Source organism: Leptodactylus fuscus, chromosome 2 (assembly GCF_031893055.1).
Source record: "Leptodactylus fuscus isolate aLepFus1 chromosome 2, aLepFus1.hap2, whole genome shotgun sequence".
Lineage (NCBI taxonomy): Eukaryota > Metazoa > Chordata > Amphibia > Anura > Leptodactylidae > Leptodactylus > Leptodactylus fuscus.
Genome location: NC_134266.1, coordinates 25417674 through 25427483, shown reverse-complemented (window position 1 = coordinate 25427483; position 9810 = coordinate 25417674). Strand labels below are relative to the sequence as shown.

The 9810-nt window shown below is 41.3% G+C and overlaps 1 protein-coding gene across 1 annotated transcript in view; it reads left to right on the top strand.

The window, feature by feature from the left end:
* The first annotated feature begins 9310 nt into the window (after positions 1-9310).
* The window catches only part of KCNJ6 (potassium inwardly rectifying channel subfamily J member 6), a 161613-nt gene continuing 161113 nt past the window's right edge, over positions 9311-9810 (top strand). Inside the window, exon 1 of the mRNA XM_075263524.1 lies at positions 9311-9659. The gene's annotated coding sequence lies outside the window, so the exon portion shown is untranslated. The remainder of the gene's footprint in view (positions 9660-9810) is intronic.

The window sequence follows — 9810 nt, the reverse complement described above, 5'->3', positions numbered from 1 at the left end:
ACACAAAAAGTATACACACCTCACAATACAGTAATGATGGCCTCATAATACGGATATACTGTACAGACCAAAAGTTTGGACACATCTTCTCATTCAAAGAGTCTTCTGTATTTTCATGACTATGACAATTGTAGATTCACACTGAAGGCATCAAAACTGCGAAATAACACATGTGGAATGATATACTTAACAAAAAAGTGTGACACAACTGAAAATCTGTCTTATATTCTCGGTTCTTCAAAGTAGCCACCTTTTGCTTTGATTCCTGCTTTGCACACTCTTGGCATTCTCTTGATGAGCTTCAAGAGGTAGTCACCAGAAATGGTCTTCCAATAGTCTTGAAGGAGTTCCCAGAGATGTTTAGGCCTTTTTGGCCCTTTTGCCTTCACTCTGCGGTCCAGCTCACCTCAAACCATCTCGATTGGGTTCAGGTCTGGTGACTGTGGAGGCCAGGTCATCTGGCGTAGCACCCCATCACTCTCCTTCTTGGTCAGATAGCCCTTACACAGCCTGGAGTTGTGTTTGGGGTCATTGTCCTGTTGAAAAATAAATGATGGTCCAACTAAACGCAAAGCGGATGGAACAGCATGCCGCTGCAAGATGCTGTGGTAGCCATGCTGGTTCAGTATGCCTTCAATTTTGAATAAATCCCCAACAGTGTCACCAGCTTGGCACCCCCACACCATCACACCTCCTCCTCCATGCTTCACGGTGGGAACCAGGCATGTAGAGTTTATCCGTTCACCTTTTCTGCGTCGCACAAAGACACGGTGGTTGGAACCAAAGATCTCAAATTTGGACTCATCAGACCAAAGCACAGATTTCCACTGGTCTAATGTCCATCCATGTGTTCTTTAGCCCGGACAAGTCTCTTCTGCTTGTTTCCTGTCCTTAGCAGTGGTTTTCTAGCAGCTATTTTACCATGAAGGCCGGCGGCTGCACAAAGTCTCCTCTTACCAGTTGTTGTAGAGATGTGTCTGCTGCTAGAACTCTGTGTGGCATTGACCTGGTCTCTAATCTGAGCTGCTGAGGCTGGTGACTAGGATGAACTTATCCTCCGCAGCAGAGGTGACTCTTGGTCTTCCTTTCCTGGGGCGGTCATCATGTGAGCCAGTTTCTTGGTAGCACTTGATGGTTTTTGCAACTGCACTTGGGGACACTTTCAAAGTTTTCCCATTTTTTCGGACTGACTGACCTTCATTTCTTAAAGTAATGATGGCCACTCGTTCTTCTTTACTTAGCTGCTTTTTTCTTGCCATAATACAAATTCTAACAGTCTATTCAGTAGAACTATCAGCTGTGTATCCACCTGACTTCTGCACAACACAACTGATGGTCCCAACCCCATTTATAAGGCAAGAAATCCCACTTATTAAATCTGACAGGGAACACCTGTGAAGTGAAAACCATTTCCGGTGACTACCTCATAGAGCTCATCAAGAGAATGCCAAGAGTGTGCAAAGCAGGAATCAAAGGAAAAGGTGGCTACTTTGAAGAACCGAGAATATAAGATATATTTTCAGTTGTGTCACACTTTTTTGGTAAGTATATAATTCCACATGTGATAATTCATAGTGTTGATGCCTTCAGTGTCAATCTACAATTCTCATAGTCATGAAAATACAGAAAACTCTTTTAATGAGAAGGTGTGTCCAAACCTTTGGTCTGTACTGTATTCTGTACTGTATTAAATACAAGTACACAATGTACAGGAGGCAGGCACTGGGTCTGCCACACATGTGTCCGTCAAACACATGTGTCCGTCACACTTGGGTCCATCACACTTGTGTCTATCACATTTTGGTCTGTCATATTGTCATATATGAGACCGTCACACATGGGTCTGTCACACTTGGGTCTGTCACACATGACTATGCCACACGTGGGTCTGTCAGAGACAGGTCTGCCACACTTGGACCTGTCACACGCGTTCTGTTGCATTTTGGTCTGTCATATTGTCATATATGAGACTGTCACACGTGGGTCTGTCACAGACAGGTCTGTCACACTTGGGTCTGTCACACATGAGTATGCCACACGTGGGCCTGCCACACTTGGATCTGTCACACTTGGATCTGTCGCACTTGGGTCTGTCACACTTGGATCTGTCGCACTTGGGTCTGCCATACATGGGTCTGTCACACGTGGGTCTGTCACACATGACTATGCCACACGTGGGTCTGTCACACGTGGGTCTGGGGCTTTGGGAAGCAAAAAAGTCACCTAAAAGGGCCACAATACCAAAAATGACACATAAAGAATGTAGAGGGCTAATAGTGAGAGCATATAGGGCAAAGAGGCCAGACTAGACCTTCCTCCTCCCTTCTGGGATCTTTATAAGTTTAGGGGGTCTTATGTGAGGCCTATGTGGGGTCTTTATTTACTTAGAGGGTTCGGTTTAGGAACTTTATTAATGTAAGGGGTCTGGTCGAGGGATCAGCATTTGCTAATGATGTCTGCTCTAGGTTCTGTATAGGGCCTATATCAATTTAGAGGGTCTGGTATTAGTTGTGAACTGGGACATATTTAGTTTAAAGGGGCTCTATCAGCAAAATTTTGCTGAATGAGCCCCACATATGCATGAATAGCCTTTAAAAGGGCTATTCAGGCACCGCTAATTTTATTTTAACCCCCCCCCCCCCCTTCCGTTTTAAAATAGAACCATAAAAACATATATGAAAATTATACTTATCGTGCACGGTGGGCAGTCATGCACGGTCCGACGTCATCTTGCTGTCACGCCTTCCTCTTCTTTCTTCTTCTTTCGGCGACGCCCTCCGGTCCTGGCTCTTCCCCGGCTTCATCGTCCTCTTCTTCCGGCGGGATTGGTTCCGGTGCGTGTGCAGTATCGCTTGCCTCAAGGACGCGAGCATACTTCCATTGAGAAAAATGGCGCAAGAGCTCCGGAGGGAGCGCTACTGTGCACGCGCTGGATTTGAACCAATCCCGCCAGAAGAAGAGGACAATGGTCGGGGAAGAGCCAAGAGCCGAAAGAAGAAGAAAGAAGAGGAAGACGTGCCAGAAGATGAAGATGATGACCGCCCACCGTGCACGATAAGTAAAATTTGCATATATGTTTTTATGGTTTTATTTTAAAACGGGGGTGGGGGGCGTTGTTTTACAATAACATTAGCAGTGCCTGAATAGCCTTTTTAAAGGCTATTCACGCATATGTGGGGCTCATACAGCATAATTTTGCTGATGGAGGACCCCTTAAGAGGTCTTGTATTTGTTGGGGGGTCTGTTTTGGGTCTGTATTTGCTTATAGCGTCTGTTTTGTGGTCTGTATTAGTTACGAGGATCTGGTCCCACTACTTTATTAATGTAGAGGGTCTGGTCTGAGATTTGTATATGCTTATAAGGGTCTGTTCTATGATCTGTATTCGCTTAGGAGGTCTGGTCTAGGTTCTGTATTAGTTTAGAGGGTCTGATATAGGGTCTGAAATTGTTTAGGGGTCTGACCTGGGACCTTATGAGTTTAGGGGTTTTGGTCTGAGGTGTTAAGGGGGTCTCTTTTGGGATCTGTATTTGCTCGTAGGGTCTGGTCTGGGGTCTCTATTGGTTTAGAGGATCTGGTCTGGGGACTTTATTAGTTTAGGAGTCTGACCTAGTGATTTTAATAGCGTTCGGGATCCGGCCTGAGGTCTGGTTTTGTTTAGGGGGTCTATATTAGTTTAGGGGGTCTGGTCTTAGATCTATATTAGTTTAGGGGTCTGGTCTTAGATCCATATTAGTTTAGGGGTTTGGTCTTAGATCTATATTAGTTTAGGGGGGTCTGGTCTTAGATCTATATTAGTTTAGGGGTCTGGTCTTAGATCTATATTAGTTTAGGGGTCTGGTCCTAGATCTATATTAGTTTAGGGGTCTGGTCTTAGATCCATATTAGTTTAGGGGTTTGGTCTTAGATCTATATTAGTTTAGGGGGGTCTGGTCTTAGATCTATATTAGTTTAGGGGTCTGGTCTTAGATCTATATTAGTTTAGGGGTCTGGTCCTAGATCTATATTAGTTTAGGGGTCTGGTCCTAGATCTATATTAGTTTAGGGGTCTGGTCCTAGATCTATATTAGTTTAGGGGTCTGGTCTTAGATCTAAGTTAGTTTAGGGGGGTCTGGTTTTAGATCTATATTAGTTTAGGGGTCTGGTCTTAGATCTATATTAGTTTTTGGGTTATGGTGTTAGATCTATATTAGTTTAGGGGTCTGGTCCTAGATCTATATTAGTTTAGGGGTCTGGTTCTAGATCTATATTAGTTTAGGGGTCTGGTCTTAGATCTAAGTTAGTTTAGGGGGGGTCTGGTCTTAGATCTATATTAGTTTAGGGGTTATGGTCTTAGATCTATATTAGTTTAGAGGTCTGATCTTCGATCTATATTAGTTTAGAGGTCTAGTCTTAGATCTATATTAGTTTAGGGGTTCTGGTCTTAGATCTATATTAGTTTAGGGGTCTGGTCTTAGATCTATATTAGTTTAGGGGTCTGGTCTTAGATCTATATTAGTTTAGGGGTTCTGGTCTTAGATCTATATTAGTTTTATAGGTCTGGTCTTAGATCTATATTAGTTTAGGGGTCTGGTCTTAGATCTATATTAGTTTAGAGGTCTGGTCTTAGATGTATATTAGTTTAGGGGTTCTGGTCTTAGATCTACATTAGTTTAGGGGTCTGGTCTTAGATATATGTTAGTTTAGAGGTCTGGTCTTAGAACTATATTAGTTTAGGGGTCTGGTCCTAGATCTATATTAGTTTAGGGGTCTGGTCCTAGATCTATATTAGTTTAGGGGTATGGTCTTAGATCTATATTAGTTTTGGGGTCTGGTCCTAGATCTATATTAGTTTAGGGGTCTGGTCTTAGATCTATATTAGTTTAGGGGTCTGGTCCTAGATCTATATTAGTGTAGGGGTCTGGTCTTAGATCTAAGTTAGTTTAGGGGGATCTGGTCTTAGATCTATATTAGTTTAGGGGTCTGGTCTTAGATCTATATTAGTTTAGGGGTCTGGTCTTAGATCTATATTAGTTTTGGGGTCTGGTCTTACATCTATATTAGTTTAGAGGTCTGGTCTTAGATCTATATTAGTTTAGGGGTCTGGTCCTAGATCTATATTAGTTTAGGGGTCTGGTCTTAGATCTATATTAGTTTAGGGGTCTGGTCTTAGATCTATGTTATTTTAGGGGGTCTGGTCTTAGATCTATATTAGTTTAGGGGTCTGGTCTTAGATCTATGTTAGTTTAGGGGGGTCTGGTCTTAGATCTATATTAGTTTAGGGGTCTGGTCTTAGATGTATATTAGTTTAGGGGTTCTGGTCTTAGATCTACATTAGTTTAGGGGTCTGGTCTTAGATATATATTAGTTTAGAGGTCTGGTCTTAGAACTATATTAGTTTAGGGGTCCTGGTCTTAGATCTATATTAGTTTAGGGGTCTGGTCTTAGATCTATATTAGTTTAGGGGTCTGGTCTTAGATCTATATTAGTTTAGAGGTCTGGTCTTAGATGTATATTAGTTTAGGGGTTCTGGTCTTAGATCTACATTAGTTTAGGGGTCTGGTCTTAGATATATGTTAGTTTAGAGGTCTGGTCTTAGAACTATATTAGTTTAGGGGTTCTGGTCCTAGATCTATATTAGTTTAGAGGTTTGGTCTTATATCTATATTAGTTTAGAGGTCTGGTCTTAGATCTATATTAGTTTAGGGGTCTGATCTTAGATTTATATTAGTTTAGAGGTCTGGTCATTGATCTATATTAGTTTAGAGGTCTGGTCTTATATCTATATTAGTTTAGAGGTCTGGTCTTAGATCTATATTAGTTTAGGGGTCTGATCTTAGATTTATATTAGTTTAGAGGTCTGGTCATTGATCTATATTAGTTTAGAGGTCTGGTCTTAGATCTATATTAGTTTAGGGGTCTGGTCTTAGATCTATATTAGTTTTGGGGTCTGGTCTTAGATCTATATTAGTTTAGGGGTCTGGTTCTAGATCTATATTAGTTTAGGGGTCTGGTCTTAGATCTATGTTATTTTAGGGGGGTCTGGTCTTAGATCTATATTAGTTTAGGGGTCTGGTCTTAGATCTATGTTAGTTTAGGGGGGGGTCTGGTCTTAGATCTATATTAGTTTAGGGGTCTGGTCTTAGATCTATATTAGTTTAGAGGTCTGGTCTTAGATGTATATTAGTTTAGGGGTTCTGGTCTTAGATCTACATTAGTTTAGGGGTCTGGTCTTAGATATATATTAGTTTAGAGGTCTGGTCTTAGAACTATATTAGTTTAGGGGTTCTGGTCCTAGATCTATATTAGTTTAGAGGTTTGGTCTTATATCTATATTAGTTTAGAGGTCTGGTCTTAGATCTATATTAGTTTAGAGGTCTGGTCTTAGATCTATATTAGTTTAGTTCATTTTAGGAAGAGGTTGTGATGATGAGAAATATATCATCTTACTTCCAATTACGTTGCCTACTTGCCTATATATGCTCTATTCCCTCCCTGCACTACTTGTTTTTAAAGAAATATGTTACCTTAATAAAAGAAGTGTTTTATGAAGACGAGCATGGATGTGGGTGAGTGCCCTTCCTCATTTTTCTACATTTGTTAGATTGATATTAGTTTAGAGGTCTGGTCTTTGATCTATATTAGTTTAGGGGTCTGGTCTTAGATCTATATTAGTTTAGGGGGTCTGGTCTTAGATCTATATTAGTTGAGGGGGTCTGGTCTTAGATCTATATTAGTTTAGGGGTCTGGTCTTAGATCTATATTAGTTTAGGGGGTCTGGTCTTAGATCTATATTAGTTTAGAGGTCCGGTCTTAGATCTATATTAGTTTAGTTCATTTTAGGAAGAGGTTGTGATGATGAGAAATATATCATCTTACTTCCAAATACGGCGCCACATCTGTCCATGGATTGTGTCAGTACCGCAGCTGAGCTTTACTAAAATGGAAGGGGCTGAGCTGCAATACCAAACATAACCTGCGGACTGGTGTGGCGCTGTTTTTGAAAGAATTCAGCCATATTTACCTGCATTATTTTAGCTTTTCCTCAAGCATACATGCAAATTTATATAGTGTCATAAGTATACAAAATCCCAATTTGTGCCCCAAACAACATGTAGAGGTTGGAGCATGTCGCTGCCATCTGTCAGGCACATCGTAAGGGCTGCCAGATATTCCAACAATAGTCAGCGGAGTCGCGCGGCATTCCGCACAGGTTGTTCCCATGGCTACAAATGTCACTAAGGATTACCAGAAATTCTCCATATATCAGCTAAGTGATGGCAGCAGACATGTCTGAGTCTCCCAGTGCCAGTCCGGGTCACAGGTCCTATTTAGCACATCTCAAGTTATTCTAGTAAATTGTGTTTCTGATCTTAATGTCATTCGTAGAGAGCAGGATGGCGGGAGGAGGACATGGCGGCTTTACTCATACACCGGAGCTATTTATGCATCAAATAATTTGTTAAAGGTATTGGAATAGTTTTGTTGCTCTCATGAACTCTCCTTCAGCACTGATTAGGCTGGGGCTCGAGGTCTAATCGACCCCTTGTTTGCACCCTTAACCCCCAGTGGACAGATTTCCAGAATAGTCACCAATAGGAACATTGATGGACTGAGATTCTTTGGACCCACCAGACAAAATGATTCTGGGCCAACTCCTAGGAAATAGACCAAAGTACCCTCAAATTCGGGCGCCTTCTGCTAGATTTCTATTGTGTTAGAGACTGGGCCCATCGGAGGATCCTTTGCTTCTCTGGTGGGCCAGTTCCTATCTTGATACTATATGGCGGTATAATGTGGGCTAAAATTTTTAGAATGTCTAAACATCTTGTTTCCCACTTTTTGCTAGGAAGGGTGTATGTATATTCCATCCATCAATATTGGTGGACCTTATATATCCCACCTCCAGGCCTCCTATAGCAATGCTACTAATCTCTATAGTAAAATAACACTATATGTACTAAATCCGAGACAAGACTCTCAATACTAAAGTGAATGTGAACATGACATACGCTTTTAAACCAACTTTTTATATAAACATATGCTTAAGAATTACTATATCCTGTAATTTTCACTCTAGCCACTACGCCTAATAATTGTCTAACACTTGGCAATTCTGTAGGGGATGCATTTGCAGAAGTCATATTAGTTATATCACAGACAGGATTACCATAGAAGAGAACACCTCTAGAGATAACACCACTTCGTCATTACATCACTACTGACAATAGTCAGCCAGTCCTCATAGCAGAGGTAACAGGAGGGAGGGGCCAGAGCAACATAGGGTCGGGGGCTCGTTCCAAACGTGTGACCCGGGATTGGTATCAATCCTGAGTCCAGAATGAAGAATTCATTGGAGGAAGTCAGGTAAATTTATTAAATAAATATGTTTTTTAAAAAAAAATTGGCGACACAATCCTTCTAGGAAAAAAAGCAGATGGAAAATAAGATTTAAAGATCTACAATCTAAAAATTGTAAAATCTCAAAGAAACAGAATAGAATAAAAAGCGATCAATTTCAAAATATCAATACTTAAAAAACAACTTTTTAAAAAGAGAGAAAAAGAATTAAAAAACTACAATCTCAAAATTAAAAATTAAAAAATGAAATTAAGAAAATAAATGTAAAACAAAAAATATGCAACCTGAAAATAAAAAAAATAGAATAAAAAGTTATATCAATACATGCAAAAAAAAAAAAAAAAAAAAACAATGGCGAGACCTTTAGAGGAGAAAAAGGATAATAAGCCTAAAATCTGAATATAAAAATAAAAAAGCAAAAATGTAGAAAAAAAACCAATCGGTGATAAGTTTAAAGGAAAAAAAAATGTAATCGGAAATTAAAAAAGAATGAAATAAAAAGTGATAAATCTGAATATATGAATATTATAATAAACGTGAAAAAATTAATAAATATTGCGCCGCCAAAGAGGGAAAAAAATTTTTTTTTAAATTTGCAATCTGAACATAAAACCGGATTAGGACGAAGCAATGGATTCCACGGGCTGGATGTCAAAATTAGGAATCCACAGAAAATAGATGCCATTCACCTTATTCCTCAATTTACAGAGAATCTAATCCCGCTAATTGTGTCCTCCTCATTAGTCAGGGCGCCGACATCCTACAAGTGACGATATTTCAGGGTAGTTCTGATCAAAGCGACCAGATCTGATCAACGTGACATCTGAGGTCTCAGTGACAACTTCTTGGGGCTGATCCATCCTCCTGCCTTGCCCTCCTCGGCCACTAGGTGTCGCTGCACACAGGGCCAGCCGCAGCCTTTACCGCACGCTCCACAGTGCACAGCATCCCCTCCACATTGAGCCCAATTCATTGAAGCTGCAGATTTCATGACGTCTCCTGACGTGTTTTCCAGCACTTTAGCCCGTGTGCCTGCGCTTGGCTCCCACACTAGCCCTGTGTCTGTGCCCGCTGAGGTCTGAGCCCCCTGCCTGGACTGGCCAGCAGCTGATGGGGACTTGCAGGAGGCTCATCTAGTGGTTTTGCATTTTGGAAGGAGGGGGCTATGGGAGCTGTGAGCATACATGAGGATGGAGGACCACTGAGGACGGAGCCCGACATCTGAAGAAGCCTTCATTGTCACCTGCAGCTGAGCCGTCACCAAAAGCAAGAGTGCAGACAGAAGCAACATGAGGCTCTGAGACCCCCACCCCAATAGCAGGTACATGGCAGCAGCCCCTGACACTTCTGGTATTGCCCCCGTCTACTCCAGGAAGTGGCAGAGAATGTAGCACTGAAGTCCACCCCTAATGCATGTGCATGATAACCCCAAAGTTATCTGTGAGGGGGCACAGGCTGGGACAGCGGCCCCC